Raw genomic sequence first — 18997 nt, forward strand, 5'->3', positions numbered from 1 at the left:
AGCTCTTGTGATCTATTTACTCCCATATTCGATCATGATCATGATTCTATCACAGTTGATTTTTCGAAGCCACCTATTTATGACGATCTATTTGATGATGAAGTTGAAACAACCCAGCTGTCGAGGAAATTGAACCTGAGCGGATGGTTATGTCAGGCCCTCACTATCCTTAGGTCTCTTTCACATGCAATCAACAAATTGTTTAATCACGTGAGGATCCTCATCACTCATCTATATGCATTGAAGATCCATCTCACACATAGATCATGCTTCCTCCACTCGAACTACATGATCCCATCACTCATGCATTGGAGGAATCTTACATTGCAAGAACATGTGCATGACACAAGTTATCCTTTTTTCTTTCATTTTCTAACATGCCACAATAAATATTATGTGTATGCTTCAAAGTTTTACACAATGTTGCATGACACTGTGAGAAATCCACAGACCACATGTCATGTACTTGCACTCACTTATGTCTAGTGGAAACCTTTAAACATGAAGTGTGTTTTTCTTCATTCTTATATCTTTCTTGGTTGTTGGCTCCCATAACCGGGTTTCTCACTGAAAATACTTCACCAACATGGGTGAACCAATGCACCGGTGGCTGCATTGGATATATCACTTCACTTGATCAAGCCGATGCACCATTAGTTTAGGAGTAATAGTAGTGTTTGTTTTAAGTTTGTTTTCTTGCATGATTGCCTTGCTTTGAATGTTTGTTTGTTTTCTTGCTTATTCTATTACTCACTTTTTTTTTTTTTACATATCTTTATGCTTTTCTTTCTTGTTTGTTTGCTTGATTTTGTTCGTAGATTAGTTTTCGCATGAAACCGTGCACAAATCTTAAAACAAGCTGGGTAAAGTACAAGAGGTCTTTTGTAGCTATCACTACTTGGTTATATTTCATCCTACCTCTGTGTTAAGAACTTGTTACTTTTATTCCATGATACGTCGATGGAAAATATGTAATGTTCGAAGTGAACCTTGGTAAAAAAACAAGTCATGTGCGCTAACTAGTGCCACCTACTTTAGTCGGTTGTTTTTTGGTTAACCCTTGTCAACTCATTCAAGTAGAGTAAGGTGAGGGGGAAAACCTTAACATCCATGTGAGGGGTATATAATAAACTAATTCTCCAAAGGAAAACCCTTTTTTCTATCAATAAGAGCTATGCACAGTTAGGAAATGAAAAATGAAAAAAAATAAAAAGTGAAAATTAAAAAAGAAAATATGAAAAATGAATAATGAAAAAGAAGAGAAAGGCTTCCTACATAGATAGGTGGTGAAAGTAACTCCATCAGTGTACTGACTAGGCTCCCTAGAAGTAGAGCAATGTTTGTGTTCTTGCGTGACTCCTCCGGGGTAGTATCCAGGCCTACCTAGACCAAAACAACACTAGAGATGAAACTAAAAATATGACGAGTATACTACGTGTGCACCAATATACCCCTCATCCAAAATCAAAACAAATGTGTTGGCTTCTATTGGAATGTGTGTCAATCAACCAAGAGCTTGGCAGATGCTACATCTTACAATCAATCTAGTGTGGAAACCAATACGAACTGAGAACTGAACAATACTTCTAGAGGTGTTAGACTTGCCTTTCATGAACAAGGTCCATTCAGAGAAATTTACTTATACCAGTGTGTCACCAAGTGTTGTAGTAGCTATAACATACCTCCAAAAGTTTTCCTTAAATTTTTTTTGGAGCCTCCCTACCAACCTTCGTTAGCAGCATGTCTTTCCTTTTCAAGTACTCAATCTTGATTATTTTCTATTGTGAGCCTGTGCATTAGAGCTTGTTGCAACCCCCTCTAAGGTTGATTCTTTGGACTTGTTCTAGCTATAGGGTGAGTAGCTCCCTTAAGAAATTGGGTAATTCTATATGGGAACCAACCTTCCCCCTAAATATTTTGTAATTCTATTTGGCAGCCTGCTGGGCTCGAGAATTGTGTAAATATGCCTCTCAAGCTTCACTGCGAAAATTGCGCAATTCCTCCCAGAAGGGTTACTCAACCCATAAATTTCACAATTCTAGGTAGTATTCAGCTGCTCAACCCAGACATTACACAAGCCTTCTAGGTAGCTAGCCTAGCTCCCTCCCTGAAATGCGCATTTTCCCCCCTTACCTAAGGAGGCTCTTGGATGTGCCATTTAGTTAACTGATTCCACTAGGGACCTAGAAAACTTGACTTGCATGCATGGGCTTCTTTTTCTTGGAATATAAAATCACAACATGCAAAAAGCATCCCTAGATTTTATGGAGGTACTTTTAGCAGCTGGAGGTTACATGCAAAGATTGTTTTATAATCCTTCCTCCATGTGTTTCTTTTTCCTAGATTTGTGGCATGTGCATCATGACCCTCAAGCTTGTTTATTCGATGCTTCAAAGCTCACTTATTGACATCTATCTTGGATCTCTGACATCCCACAACACATCCAGGATCCTTTGACACATCCAACTCAACTTTTCATGGGTAAGTCGTATTCACTTGTTTTTTTATGGAATTTCTATTGCTTTTTGTGTTGTGGCTTGTGTGAGTGTTGTTTTCTTGATTTCTATGAATGATTTCTATTGTTTACATTCATAGTAGCTTGTACTAGCACCATTTTAGTTTTCATTAGCATCTCACTACTGTCACATGCAGGAAACTATTTTGAACGAATAGTCACTGATTTGGCGACTTGCTCCACCCACATGCATGTTGTTTCATTTTTTAAATCTTTCATCCACCATTTTCATGTATGATCATTCACTCCTACTTACACTCAGCATGCCATGCATTCACATTTACATTTTTTTTAGTTTCCTGTTGGTGGGTCTGGGCAGCCTTGGCTCAGATTCTGCCTCACAAAGATAGCATTACACAATCCTGAGAGGGAAGGCTTTGTCTTCCTCTAATGAAATGTTCATTTCTACCCGGTAACTATCCTCCAGTCTTGCATTATGCAATTCTAAGGGATAGTGACTGCTGGCCTTGAAAATTGCACAATTTAGTCAATGGGCCTACAACCACTGCTACGAAGTTCCAACAACGAGCATGCTAGCCTGGATTGCACATTGTCCAATTCGAGGAGCCAAAGAGCCTCCCCACATAGTCCATACTTCCTTTTGCACAGTTCTGGTAGCCAATCTCCCAGCCTCCTAAGAAAAATTTCACAATCCTTTCTAGTCAATCCCTGGGTATGTTGCATGTCGTTCATCATGTGTGCTTTGGTTTTCACTAACAGATTTCTTGCGATGCATGTCACTTTGTCTCGATATCTAGCACATGTTTGTCCACCTCTTAGCAGTTTAGGATCAATGGTGTCCAATAGAGTAGGATCAAAGGACACTTATGGAATTGCAAATGGAGTAGCAGTTGAGAAAGTGTCTACAAGTCTGCTGATCTATGAAGACAACAAGCTGATTGTAGACAAGGACATCAAGTTGGAATGGAAAGAGTTTAATGATGCATTTGTAGGCACATTTTGGGAATACTTTGAAGACCACCAAGTCTATGTGAACATCCACAATTCTCTCTTGTATTAGATTGCATGCAGGTATCCCGTGCTCCCATGAGTGAACATGATGCATTGGATTGTCTCGTACACTGATCCCGAGACAATGACATTGCGTTGTGTTAGCGAGACAGAGATTAATACCTTTAGGGCATAGTATTATGATGAGATGTATCATATTTCAAAGCCTGTGATCACCATGGAGACACCGTTTAGTATAACTAGTAGCAATACCAACTCGGGAGATATCTTGAAGAACTGGGTGAAGGAGCCAGCTAAATTTAGGATGACACCCAACTAGATCTACAAGACAAAGATATTGTGGAAGGATTATGAATACTTGGTCATCTTTTCATGTCATATGTATGGATAAGAAAGCACGAAAGCCTTCCCATAGAGTTGGGTGGTTGCATTGGACCAACTAGCTAGAGAAGGAAAATCATGAAACTGGTCCGACATGTTGGCTCAGCAGCTAAAGGAACGGGTAACAAGGGCTAGATAGCCACCCAAAGGTATGCAAGCATAAATCTACATGTCCATTGACATGTTGGATGTAATCTGTGCCTATCAGGAGTTCGTGGGCTTGAAGTGAGTATGGACACTGGCAGAGACCTCTTTGTATACATATTGTAGGATGTTGTCTGAATCCAGCTTCAACAGAGTTATCACACAACTTCCCAAACATATTTTCACCCCGGTTTACAAGATGATATTCGAACAAGATCCACCCTAAATGTCGAAGGCAATAATTGAGGCACTGATTGAAATATGTGATTAGTATACCTCACCGTCCAACACCTTCATACGGATGTACAATGTGGACAAGCCTCCACATGTTCTATTGAAGTTTTCCTTCAACAAAATCTCATGTAGTAAGTAGCATATCACATCTTGGTAGGGCTATCAGCTAGGTTGCATTGGAAGAAGAAGGTACCTTGGCCATCTATTCTATTGCGGATTGGGTTTTACAAGATAAAGACCTTCAAGCATACAGATGTTGAAGGAGAATAGGTGAAGAAATATCCATTTGACCTCTGAAGTTAAAATCCATATGACCTGCATTGTCTTGTGAAATACCACTGCCCGAGAGTACAATTTAATTGGATCCATAGGGCATGTCCTTGGGTAGACGAAGGATCATGGTTATATTATTACAAATCCTCCAGACTCAATGAACTGATTGACCTTGCTCTGGAAGGGATAGAGAAGTAGCATGAAGCAACATTCCTAAGATCACTAGAAGCAACAATAGTAGAGGTGAACATACTAATGCGTGATAAGGGCAAGAGAAACATCATTGAAAACATGGAGGAAGATCAAAGCTACAAGTTCCGAGCAGACCCATTTGACTAGAAAGTAGCTTTGGATATAGAGGCAAAGAGGCAATAACAGGACAAGAGAAACACCCAAAGGTAGAGAGAAAAATGGAGAATATAGGAAACAGAGAATGGGTTGCATGAGTTGAAGGAGAAACTCTAGAAGGAATATGAGCTCTGCAGATAGGAGAAGGAAGCATAGCAGGAATAGGTACAATAGGGGACAAAACTTGTTCATACATATGAAGTTGCACCCATATAGATAGTAAACTCATCAGAACAGTTGACATCGGGCATACATTGTGAACCATGACAAGATATGGACTTCACTTAGGAGATAGATCAAGCACTTTAAGAGGTCGACCCACCAACTTCACCACATCCAGAAGAAGAGAAAGTCCGAAGCGACCAAGGAGACAGTATAGTACTTGGAGAAAATATGGAAGTGGGGATGCACAACATCTCATTAGACAAGTCCCAAAATAGATTCGTGCAATCTCGCAGAGTGTTGACTCCAGATGATCATACACATTCTACGCAGTTTATGGAATGAGTGAACATGTTTTATGTGCGTAAGCATCCAGAAGCATTGGCTGATGCTACCAGAGCATAGGCCAAAGCCACTAGCTCAAGTGTTCGCTTCCTGATAGATGATAATGAGTGAATGCTTAAGGAGCTACAGATGGCCAAGCAAGGAGGAGAATTGGTTATAGCATCCACCTGTGTGGAATTGAAGAAGGAAATACTCGATGAATTATTGTCCCTTGACACAGTCATGTAGGTGTTGTATTTCAAATTCGGTACCTGGCATAAGGCAATTGTCCATCTCAATGGTTGCAGCAGTGATGTGCTAGAAGAGCACATATCCTGTTGAACGTCCATGCTATTGTTGATTACATGAAAACATCGACATTGAGATATAAGGGAGCCCCAGTTCACTTTCCTAAGATGACGAAGCCCAAAATGGCCAAGTTGAAGGCACGCATCTAGAGTCAAATCCGGAAATATGAAGGTCTCTTGTAGCTCATCACTAGTCTATAGGCTTCCCATGCATGTCTATTGAAGAGTATGGATGTTGTTGTGTGTGCACATGCGATCCCATCTATTGGGACACTGACCCAAGAGAAGACAAAAGCATAGGTCTGACTAGAGCTTGACTCATATTTTAATGATTTGATGCACATAGCCACTAGCCTAGACTTGTCAATCATTTTAGACACTATGGACAAGTATGTTGCTGGTCTGGCCACACTCAAGACAATGATTCACATGATATAAGATGAGTTGGACATAGGAGCTTGAGAAGTGTGCCCAGATGCTATGGAGGAAAGAGTTCATTTCCAGAAAGATGTCACCTTATATTACATGGACACCATCATGGATTACCGAGCTTGGCATTAGTTCACTACTATCAACCACCATGAGGATGTCGAAAAGCTGATCTTTCAATAGTTGTTCAAGTCATAGTGATGTCTTGTGTGGCTTTCTCAATCTATTTTGTCTCACATGGGTACATGTGCATTTTAATGTATCGTCTTGTCAAGTGTAAGTTCAAGTGTCAATAGTTGAATGTAATAGCCATAGAGTATATGAAGAGTCATAAGGGTAGACGAATAGTCACAAAGAGGAATGTCAACGACCATCCCACCCTTTTCTATAAATAGTCCCTCATAAGTCATTGTATAGGCTTTTGGTCAACCAAGATTTTGATAGTAGTATCTTAGAGAAACCTTGGACAATAATATAATGAGCCTTGGATTCTCCACTATGCAGAGCTATATATCTCTTTGGAGGAGTAGGTAGTTGTGGCTGTAATGTTCCTCTGTCAGAACTAATGGTTGGACATGGATGTATTGTATGACTGGAACTTATACTTCCTAAGATAACATAGCCAACATGTTTCATGCATATATTGTATTGTATTTCAGCTATCTTGATTACTCTAAATGGTATATGTATCTGTTTTCTTATGCATGCATGTGTAGCTATTTCTATATATGTATGTATGAATCTTTCTGAAATGTGTTTCTGGTTTAACCATGACTCTAGATTGCTAGGTTACTTTACATACATGTTTTGATGCATCTTTGCTCATTTTTTCCCTTCTTAACACCCTGCTATCATAGGTTTCCAAGGGGAGCACTCACCTCACCCTTTGTGTGTTAGAACCACTCATACACATTCCTTGACTTGCTACACATGTCACACCCTTGCTACCAACATGGAAATATTACTTGTCTCTGTGTGAAAATGCGGTCAAGGCATTACCGTATGACCCACTGTTGGGACTCCTAAAACAAACAGTCTAAGGTCTAATTGTGATTTTTTACTAGGTAGATCCCATAACATGTGGGTGGGTCCAACACCATCAACATTTCTAGTGCTAGAAGGAGAGCCAAATGACACGCTGTGTCCTCTCATCCTCTTTTGAACCTTTGCATATCTATCATGGAGTCTTACACTCTCAACCCTCCACTATTTTTTTCACATGCCAAACCTGTCACCATCTCGAGGGAGTTTTTTTTATCTCTTGTCTACATACATGTATGATGGTAAAGGCGAAGTGACCTGGTCTAAGTTCTTACATGACTTGCCGTGCCTGACAATGATGTTGGATGTTCTCATGAAGAGGCCAGTTTACTGCTTGCATACACACTTCGTGAATACCCACATCGGTGGTTGTGAAACCGACCGGTCGAAGCATACACTCACTTGAACACTTATGTGATCTCATTGAAGGTAATTTCTATCATTTTGATACAAAACATTTTGACCACAAAAGTTTATAGCAATGAAAGGCTGCACATGAATCGCCCATGGATTTTTGGCAGTGCTTCTGTGATTTGCAGTTTCAAGCTCCAAAGAGCTTGATGAAGTTTCCTTATCTTTGGGATAGATTTTAGTACTGTCTTAACAAATCAATTCATCCCAAGAAAAATTTTGATCCCAAGCATCGTTCAACATACTTCAGTGATGGAGCTATGCAATCACAAACAAATACGGTCACTATCACAAATGATTGTTTGTCATCCCCTCATCAAATAGCTCCACCACTGCAGAATGATGCGGGAGAACAAGCACACACATCTATTCAGCTGTCGGATCCTCCCAACAACACTTCACTTAATTTTTATGTAGATTTGGTTGTGATTCCATCAATTTTTCATATGCATTTTGTACCACAACCTCCATCTTCGTTCTCGAATGATCGTCCAGATGATATTGTCTTGTGTTCTTCCACTCTAAACTATACACTTATTGTGAATGAGTATCAAGCCAGCAATAGATTTACTATTGCACAACCAACATGTGTTATCATTCATAAAGAGTATGACTGGGAGCTTGAGCATCAACACTCAGTGAAGGATGACTCCTTTTGTCCAAGCCTCCTCTATTCTTTCTTGACATCAATGGTGAACCTGTCATCCATGATTTCGCATGTGTATCTTCATATACAAATGCACCCATTGTTAATTACTCGTAGGACATCCCTGATGTGAGTCCATTTCGGATGTGAGTACATCATCCAACAGTGGAGAGGATACATTATTCATTGAAAATCCACTTCACCCTTCATTTTCCTTTTAGTAAAACATAGAGGATGAATTTGTTCACTATTCATCTACCCCTCTATTTGATTTATTAGATCATGAGGATGCCGATGAAATCATTGATTTTTCTGATAATAGCTATCATGACCTATTTACTCCCATATTGGAGTACGATCATGATTCTATCACAATAGATTTTTAGAAGCCACCTGTTTATGATGATCCATCTGACGATGAAGTTGAAACACCCCAAACTGTTGAGGCATTTCAGCCTGAGCTGATGATTATGTCAAGCCCTCACTGCCATGAGGTTGGTTTCATTATCTATCAGGAAATTGTTCAATCACCCATTGCTCCTCATCACTCATCTGTATGCAATGAATATCCATCTCACACACAAATCATTCTTCCTCCACTCGAACTATACCATCCCATTGATCATGCATTGGAGGAATCTTGCATTGCAAGGACACATGCACAATGCAAGTTATCTTTTTTTCTTTCTTTTACTTGCATGTCATAATCAAGAGTATTCATATGCTTCGAAGTTATACAAAATGTCGCACAGAACCATGACAATTCCACAAACTACATGTCATATATTTTCACTCACTTATGTCCCGCGTGCACTTTTAAACATGAAGTGTGTTTGTCTTCACTTTTATATATTTCTTGGTTGTTGGTTTGTACAACCGAGTTTCTCGCAGACCAAGCCTTCACCAACAAGGGTCAAATAATGTGCTAGTGGCTGCATTGGAAATATCACTTGATGTGATTAGCACAACGACTGTTAGCTTAGGTGTAGGAGTAGTGTCTTCTTTTAGTTTGTTTGCTTGCATGCTTGTTTTCTATCATGATTTTCATGTTTGTTTGTCTTCTTTCCTATTTTCTTACTCACTTTTCTTTTGCATTTACTTATGTTTCTGCTTTTCTTTGTTGTTTGTTTTCTTGTTTGTGTTCATAGCTTAGTTTCACATGAAACTATGCACGAATCTTGAAACATGTTGGGGAAAATACAAGAGGATTTTTGCAGCTACCACTACCTGGTTATCTGTCATCCAACCTCTGTGTGAAGAACTTGTTATTTTTAGTCCATCATATGTTGATGGAAAATACGTACTATTTGAAGTGAACCTTGGTGAAAACATAGTGCTTGCATGCTAACTAGTCTCACCAACTCTAGTTGGTTGTTTTTGGGTTAACACTTGTCAACTCAGTCAAGTAGAGTAATGTGAGGGGGGGAACCTTAATAGGAATGTTAAGGGTATATAATAAACTACTTCTCTAAAGGAAAAACCTCTTCTAATCTCAATAAATCGGGATTCCTCTTCTTCCTCTGAAATGAATAAGTGTTATGCATAGTTATGAAATGAAAAAAAAAAATGAAAAGTGAAAAATTTCAAAAGAAAATGATGGAAAATGAATAAGATGAAAGAAGAAAAAGGCTTCCTGCAGAGAGAGGTGATGCAAGCAACTCCATCGGGGCACTAACCAATCTCACTAGCAATGGAGAAATTCTTGTGTTTCTACGTGGCTCCACTAGGGTACTATCCAAGCTTGTTGGCAGCAGAGTAACATCAGAGATGAAACTAAGACTTTGACAACTATAGTGCTTGTGCACCAATATACCCCTCATCCCAAATCAAACAAAATGTGTTGGCTTAGCTTGGAATTAGTGCCAATCTACCAACATCTTATAGATGCTACATCTTACAATAAAACTAGTGTGGAAACCAAGACGAACTAAGAATTGAACAATACTTCCGTAGGTGTTAGACTTGCCTTTCACGAACAAGGTCCATTCAGATAACTGGATTTCTACTAATGTTTCACCAAGTGTTGTAGCAGCTACATCCACCCTCCAAAATGTTTCCTTTGCTTCATCTTGGAGCCTCCCTACCAACCTTCCTCAATAGCATGTCTTGCCATATCATTTATACAAGCTTCAGTGATTTTATAACAGATTTCCAACCTATGCATCAGATCTTCTTGCATCCCCCTCACATGTTGTTTCTTTGGACTTTGTCCAGCTACAAGCTGAGCAAGTCCCTCAAGAAATTGTCTAATTCTTGAGGGGAACCAACCTTCCCACCAAAAATTGCGTAATTCTTTCTAGCGACCTGTTGGGCTCCAGGATTGTGCAAATCTTCATGTGAAGCTTCACTAAGAAAATTGCACAATTCCTCCCAGAAGGGTTGCTTAGCCAAAAAATTTCACAATTCTGGGCATAGGTCAGCTCCTCAGCCCAAAAATTCCGCAAACGTTTTGGGCAGCCACCCCAGCTCCCTCCTAGAGATGCACATTTTTTCCCTTCAGCTAAGCGGGTTATTTCATGTGCCATGAAGTTGACCAATTCCACCTGGGATCGAGAAATATTGACTTTCATGCACAGGCTTCCTTTTCTTAGAATAGAAAAAATAAACATGCAAAAATCATCCCTAGATTTTATAGAGGTACTTTTAGCAGCTGGAGGTTACATTCAAATATCTTTTTAGAAGCTTTCCTCCAAGTGTCACTTTTTCCTAGATTTGTGGCATGCACGTCATGAGCCTCAAAATTATTTATTCGACTCTTCAAATCTCACTTATTCACATCAATCTTGGAGCTCTGACATCGTGCAACAAATCCAGGAGTCTTCAACACATCCATCTCACCTATTCACGGGTAAGTCGTCTTAACTTGTCTTTTGCAACATTTCTATTGATTTTTGTGTTTTGGCTTGAGTGAGTGTTGTTTGCTTGATTTTTGCGAAGTCTTTCTCTTGATTACATGCATACTAGCTTGTACTAGCACCATTTCAATTTTTGTTAGCATCTCACTACTGTCACATGCATGAAACTATTTTGCACAAATGGTTGCCGATTCAGTGACTCGCTCCACCCACATGAATGTTGTTCCATTTTTTGAATATTTCATTCATTGTTTGCATGCATCATCATTCACATTATCTTTCAGTTGCCCGTTGATGGGTCTAGGTAGCCTTGGCCTGGATTCCACCTCACTAAGACATCATTGCACAATATTGAGAGGGAAGGCTTTGTATTCCTCTCAAGAAATTTGAATTTCTACCCAATGACTATCCTCCCCTATAGCATTGAAAAATCCTGAAGGACAGTGGCTGTTGGCCTAGAAAATTGCACAATGCAGTCACTAGGCCTACAACCACTGCTACCTAAAATTGTGTGCTGCGCAGTTCTAGCAGCGAGCAAGCTAGCCTGGATTGCACATTGTGAAATTTGAGCAACTAACGAACCTTCCCAGATAACCCATAATTCCTTTTATGTAGTTCTAGTAGCCAGTCTCCCAACCTCCTAGGAAAAATTTCACAATCCTTGCCAATCAATCCCAAGCTATGTTGCATGTCGTTCCTCATGTTTTCTTTGGTTTTTCGTGATAGATTTCTTGGCATGCATGTCACTTTGTCTTCAGATCTAGCAAGAGTTCATCCACCTCTTAGCAGTTTAGGATCAATGGCCTTTAAGATAGTAGGATGAAAGGACATTGAAGTAAGTGCAACTCGAGCAGTAGTTGAGAGAGCGTTTACAATTTTGTCGATCTATGAAGACACAAAGATGATTGTAGACAAGGATATCAAGCTGAAATGACAAGAGGTCAATGATTAATTTGCAGGCACATTTGGGGAAGAACTTGAATACCTCCAAGTCTATGTGAGCATCCACAAGTCCAACTTCTATCAGATTGCATGCAGGTATCCTATGTTCCCATGCACGATATGACACATTAGATCATCTCGCATGTTGACATTGAGTAGTGTCAGCAAAACAAAGATTGCTACCTTCAGGGCACACGATTATGATGAGAGGTATCAGATTTTGAAGCCCATGATCACCATGGAGCACCCTTTAGCATTCCCAACAACAATTCCAACTCTAGAGATATCTTGAAGAATTGGGTGAAGAAGCCGCTAAATTCAGGATGACACCCAACTAGATCTACAAGACAAAGATACTGCAGAAGGCATATCAACATTTGGTCATCTTTGCATGTCATATGTATGGCAAAGAAATCACAAAAACCTTCCCATAGAGTTCTGTGATCACATTGGACCAACTGGCTAGAGAAGGAAAAGCATGCAACTAGTCCAACATGTTGGTTAACCAACTAAAGGAATAGGTAACAAGGGCTAGACAACCACCCAAAGCTATGCAAGAAAAAAACTACATGTCTTCTTACATCTTGGATGCAATCTATGCCCGTCAAGGATTCCTGGGCTTGAAGTGGGCATGGAAATTGACGAAGACCTGTGTGAACACTTATTATAATATTTTGTCTAAATGCAACTTCAAAAGAGTTATCACACAGTTGCTTGATCACTTTTTCACCCTGGTTTACAAGATGATATTCGAATAGGATCCACCTTGCATGTCAACGACAACAATGGAGGAACTAATTGACATAGTTAATTGGTATGCCTCACTGTCTAGAACCTTCATATTGATGTACATCACTAGGAATCCTTCGCATGTTCTACTAAAGTTTTCCTTGGATAGGCTCACCATGTACGATGTAGCATATCACAACTCATCAGGGTTATCACCTAGGATGCACCAAAAGAAGAAGGCACCTTGTCCTACTCTTCCATTGTCGATCAAGTTTTATGGGATACAGACCTTCAAGCATGTAGATGTCAAAGTAGAATAGGTGAATAAATATCCATTTGACCTTTGAAGTTACCATCTGTATCACCCGCATTCTCTTGTGAAATACCAATGCATGAGAGAGCAATTTAACTGGATCCAATGGGCATGTCATTGTGTGGAGGAAGACTGATGGAGATATTTTTATAACTCCTCTAGACTCAATGAACTGGTTGGCCTCTCTATGGAATGAATAGCAAAGCAGCATAAGGTAGCATCCCAGAGATCACTAGAAGCAACAACAACAAAGGTGAACATTCCAGTGCATGACAAGGGAAAAAGGAGGATTGTCGAAAACATGGAGGAAGAGCAAAGTTGCAAGTTTCGAGCAGACCCACTTGTTTAGAAGGTATGTCTGGAAATAGAGGCAAGGAGGAAACAACATGACAAGAGAAGCATGTAAAGGTAGAGAGAGAAATCAATAATGGAGGAAACAAAGAAGGAGTTGCATGAGTTGAAGGAGAAACTTTGGAAGGAACAGGAGCTATGCAAACAAGAGAAGGAAGAGCAATAGAAAAAGGTACGACAAGGGGTGTCACTTGAGAAGACATATGAAACTACATCTGTATAGATAGTAGACTCATCAAAACAGTTGGAATAAGGCAGATAGGGTGAAATATTGTAGGAGCAGGACTTCTTTCAGGAGATAGAGCAAGCACTTCAATAGATAGAAACAGATATTGAGCAACATGAGTTAGAACAAGACATCGACCTCATGCCTCAACACCAAGAGGTTGACCCACTTGCTTCACCACATCTAGAAGAGGAGGAAGTCCCAAGAAACCAAGGAGACACTGAAGTCCTTGGAGACAATCCCGAGGAGGAGATGCACAACATCTCATTGGATGCGTCCGAACATGGAATTGTGTAATCTAGCAGAGTGTTGAATCCATATGATCATACATCTCGTGTGCAATTTGAGGAATGGGTGATCACGTCTGATATTTGCAAACATCCAACAATATTGGCCGATGCTACTAGAGCATAGGCTAAAGCTACTAGCTCAAGTGTTTGTTTCCTGATAGATTAAAATGAGCGAATGGCTAAGGGGCTACAAACAGCCAAGTAGGGAGGATAATTGGTTACGGCCTCCACCCGAGTAGAATTGACGAAAGAAATACTAGATGAAGTATTGTCCCTGTTAGCCTCCTATACCAATAGGTTTTCATTTTTCATGATTGACAGTGGAAGCGCCAAAAATGTTCATCTTCCATGATACAAAGGTTCCATTTTTGTGAAAGAAATAGACAGTTAAAAAATGTAAAGAGGGTATGCCTTAAAAGAATAATCAAAAGGCAAGAAAATGAATGGGTCAGAAAAAATAATTCAAATGAAACCCAAAGAAAGACCATGAAAGTGGCTAAAACAAAATGCCACTGCTATCTGGATGGATGGTCCAACAGTTCAAGCTGGGCCATACCATGTTTTAAATTTCCTGTTCTAGACTAGAGAGAGAATACCTGCTCAAACAGTTCAAGCTTGGTAGATGACTAGTTGAATAGAGAAAGGAAGGAGCCAAATAGCTTAATCTGGGCCCTTGGAAGACATAAGGGTAGACTTAGATAGGAGGGCAGCAAAAAGAAAAGAGGATTATCAGGGTTTGCAAGGCTAAGTGCACCCATCCAAGGGAAGAAACAATGTTAGGCCTATTAGACAGGGTAGGCAGTTGGAGGTTGCAGAAACAAGATCTAAACACGTGATATATGGAAAATCACATCTGATCTCACCAATAAGAGAAAGGCAAGAGCAATGATCTATATGGAAAACTACCAACCCATCAAGCATGTCTAACTTCCCTTATTCCCTTCAAAAGTTTTCTTACTAACATCCCCTAGAGGACTGTAGGATCTGCCTAAACAGTCCTCCTTGCATTTCTAATTTGTGAAACTGATGTCAAGTTGTTACCTTTTTCTCCAAAAAGAAGCCACATTTCTTGTCTAAATTCATTTCTCACTCTCATCTTCTTCTAAATCTAAGTTTACTCATTAAACTTAGCTCTCTGATCCTCTTTCACATCCCAAATCCATATTAACTTCTAAACTTACTATATAGCTCCCTAAGTTCCCCCTTTACCTTAGAATTATATCATTTTATGCAAAAAACCCAAAAAAAAAAAAATGTAAATATCCCCCCCCCCTTTAGCATTATAGCTAAATAACATGTCATGGGAGACCTTAGCCCATCTGGGACTATCGTCAACCCTTACCCTGGAATTAATCTAACCCCTGGTTAAGATTAATAGCCTATCACTAAAACCTTACCCACATGAACCCTTGAAAAATTATTCCCCCTGTTAAAACCCTAATGTTCAAATATCAAAAGGTTTTAATGTTTTTTATTAAACATTATCGCTCAAAAACCCACCCGAACCAAAGATACACCCGCAACAATCAAATATTATTTAAATAGTGGGCGGGTCCCACCCCAAACCAGCATGCCTCGTTGGAGCGCCCGCCAACCATCGATCTCCCGTCGCGCCTGATCCAACGGTGGGCGGGTAATCTAGGCAGTGGAGGTGTCGATGTTTAGTGTCCGGGGAGCAGGCGATTTTTCTCCCGTACACGAGGCACGTGTCGGCAACTGGGGTTGTTTGGAGCCCTCCCCGCCGAAACCACCTTCTTCCAAAGGCGGTGCGGGGAAACCGGAAACCACATCCCGCTGACCACCACCCCGTTACGTAAGCCCCTCGTCATTGTGATGTCATGCCCGAGGTCCCCACCACGGTGCCGCGTTGCCCTCCACGCTGTCTTGCCACCTCCGCCTACCTCCACCGTGTCTCGCCATGCGGTCATCCTAGTCATCATCTACGTCACCGTCTGTACCATGGGCCCGCTGATGATGTCATGCTGACGTCACCTCTAGAAAGCGCCAAAAGCGCATATGTGCCAAATTTGTTGTTAAAAAGGCCAAAATTGACCTTTTTTTGTCATTTTCATTGCACAAATGTAGCCACGCCTTTCAGCTGATCACCTCCAACTGCCACCAGATTTCCAAATTCACCAGATTGGATGCTGCTGCCTACAAATTCAACCACATTCTCCATATTCAAGTCAATTTCGCAGCCCTCGGCTCTACCTTATCCAGGTATTTCGCCAAATCCAACTCATTCGCCCCCATTCTTCCCATTGTCTGCAAATTTCTCCACTAAATTGCCTAAGAATGGTGCTAAACAGTTAATGGTTAGCTTGAAAATTTTTGGAAGCACCCTCTGTTCAAAATTCCACCACTGCATAGTCGTTCTCGGACTTAATTTTCAACTCACTCTCCCAACTGCCTGGAACTATTCCCTTTTACGAAGTTTTGGTTCAAGCTCTCATCACTCTATGTTGCCATCATTTTTTCTCATCTGTAATTTCCCTCATTCTCTACAAAGTCTAAGAGTTCACAAAGAGAAACTGAAGCTCAAATCACACTCTGTAAATTGTCCTCTCAATACAACCATAAAACATTGAAGATTTTGAGTTCAGTTGTATTCATTCTGCCACCTTCCTTCTAAGCCTCATAAGTTATCATATTCAGGTGACTATACTAAGAAACTGCACTGTAATAATCAAACACTTGAAAGTTATACAATGGCTACACCATCAGCTCTCAGTGTTGCTCCTATGAATCCACCAAACAAGGAGCTTGAGGCCATGCCTCTTGCGGATAGAGATTACCTCATCCAAGACCTTGTAGGTGACAGGAACCATTTACAGACCTTTTGCCAATTGAGAGACACCTATTTGAGCAACAATGACACATATGGGATATGGGAGTCTAATCTACCTTACTATTTCCTCCCATCTGTTAATATTTTTCCAGAGATCATCCGCTTATGTGCTGAGAATTATGATCCAACTCAGAGAATTGTCAAGTCTCCATCTAGGAGCATACTCTTCCACATCAGTCCTGACTCCATCAACCAAATGCTCAACTTCAAGCAAACTCAGTTGTTGTTTCCCTTCTCCATGAACTATTTACTCGATGCAAGCACCAAACTTTCCACTGCTGACATTGAGAAGGTCACCAAGACATTCATGAGGGCAGACCGCCAGCCTACAGAGCCACCTCCTTTCTTGTATTTCCATTTCACTGATGCAGGCAAGCTCTTGGTGGAAATGATCTCCTATGTGTTGGGCTACAAAACCAGTGAGTACATTGATGAGACAGTGCTGGTATTTTTAGCTACTTACAGCCCAGGCTAGCCTCCTGCCTACAAATATAACTTTGCCAAGTTTATAGCCAACAAAATACATGACCAGCTCTTGAAGGTGGATAGGGAGGGTGTGTTCAAATATTCATCATATATCTACCACTTGTTCATGTATTATCAATCCGAGGCTTTTCAATGCCCTACCAAGAAACTGGATTCTAGGGGAGAGAAGAGGTCTGTCATCTTCTGGTCATTAGTTTTCCACCAAGTCCAAGACTCACCATATTCTTACTGTGAATTTATTGACCAATTTGTGTACCCGGTCTCTTGCCTATTGATGAGATCCCCTCCTCCCAGACTATCAGTTGAAATCCAGAAAACTTTGCAGCTGTCCAAGAACTATAAAATAGGTGATTGGTACCTATACAAAAACCATACAGTCATCAGAATCTATGGCTGTGAGCTCTGTCCATATAGGCTCCCAAGATATGTACCAATGAGAATGTTCGCCTTGGAATACTATAGGCAACTCATTAGCTTTGACCTCACCCACTTCCATAGTGCCCAGAAGAAAGCCCATCTCAAGTTCAAAGACCACATGGGCCCCTTTATCATGAATAAGAAAGAGGGTTGGCAAGAGGCTGATCAAATTCTCAGAGATAAATACAAACTAAAGAGAAGATTCTGGTGGGTCCCTTATGACCCCGAACGCTTCATCAGTGCTAGAAGAGTCAAATATAGGCTGCTAGGGTATGAGCACTGTAAATATCCACAAATTGACCAGTATGCCAACCAAGATGAATGGTTGCAAGGCACATTAATTGAGGAACTAACTCAAGAAGAAATAATGGAAAGAAATGTCAAGGATTTAGAAAACACTCTTGACTTAGATTCTGTGCAACAGGTAACTTTCAAGCAGCCACATCCAATTGGAGAAGGTACATCCACTGCTGCAACCGCACCAGTCACCCACGGGCCATCTACATCATCATCAGGTACAGAAAAGGGCAAGGGGATAATGGGTGCAGAAAAGGAAGTAGTGACAGAGAAGCATGCCTCCTCAATTGTGCAGCAGCAAGAGCAAACTCCTCCACCACAAACAGAGGCAGCAATAGTGCCCGCCTTACAGACCCCTGCACATGAGGAAAGAGGCAAGAAACAGGACTGAGAGGAGTCCACACCTGCTAGTGGATCCGCTCAACAACCTGAGGCCAAAAGACAAAGGGTTGATTCTCCAGTCATAGAAGAAGTTAGTGAGGATATCCTTGAGAGCCCAAGGAAAGAAAGAGAGGCCAGCCAGCAGACAACCACAAGCTCTTTTCAACAAGAGCAAGGAGGACAGCATGGCATGGAGGTATCTTCCTCCACCCAGCAAAGCAAGAAGCCATCCAGCACCAAGGCCTCCTTCAAAGAAATCAAGGCACAGAATGAGCTGCTGAAAAAGCAGATATATGAACAATTCCTTAAGGCAACACCTGCCAAACAAGAAAGGTTGATGGCAGCATATGACATCAAAGAGGAAAAGATGATCCTCACCCATTTTCAGCCTAAGGTACAACAGCCTCAGTCAACTACGGATTTTGTTAAAAAAAAAATTGAAGTCATGGAAAAAGACATTCACCCTATGGATCAGATAGAACTGCATAAGCAAATAGGGGAAATGGTCTATGCCACACTGGTAGACAGGGCCACAATGGCCCATGAATTAAAAGAATCTCTGAAAAAAACCAACACTCAGCTAGACTTGGAGAGAATGTCCTCCACAGCCAAGGACAACAAGATCAAAACACTGGAGGACATCATTATGGACTTAGGACATGACCCTAAGGATC

The sequence above is a fragment of the Pinus tabuliformis genome, chromosome 9, assembly GCF_031772625.1.
Source record: "Pinus tabuliformis cultivar Carrire ecotype Pingquan chromosome 9, CPIR1, whole genome shotgun sequence".
Classification (NCBI taxonomy): domain Eukaryota; kingdom Viridiplantae; phylum Streptophyta; class Pinopsida; order Pinales; family Pinaceae; genus Pinus; species Pinus tabuliformis.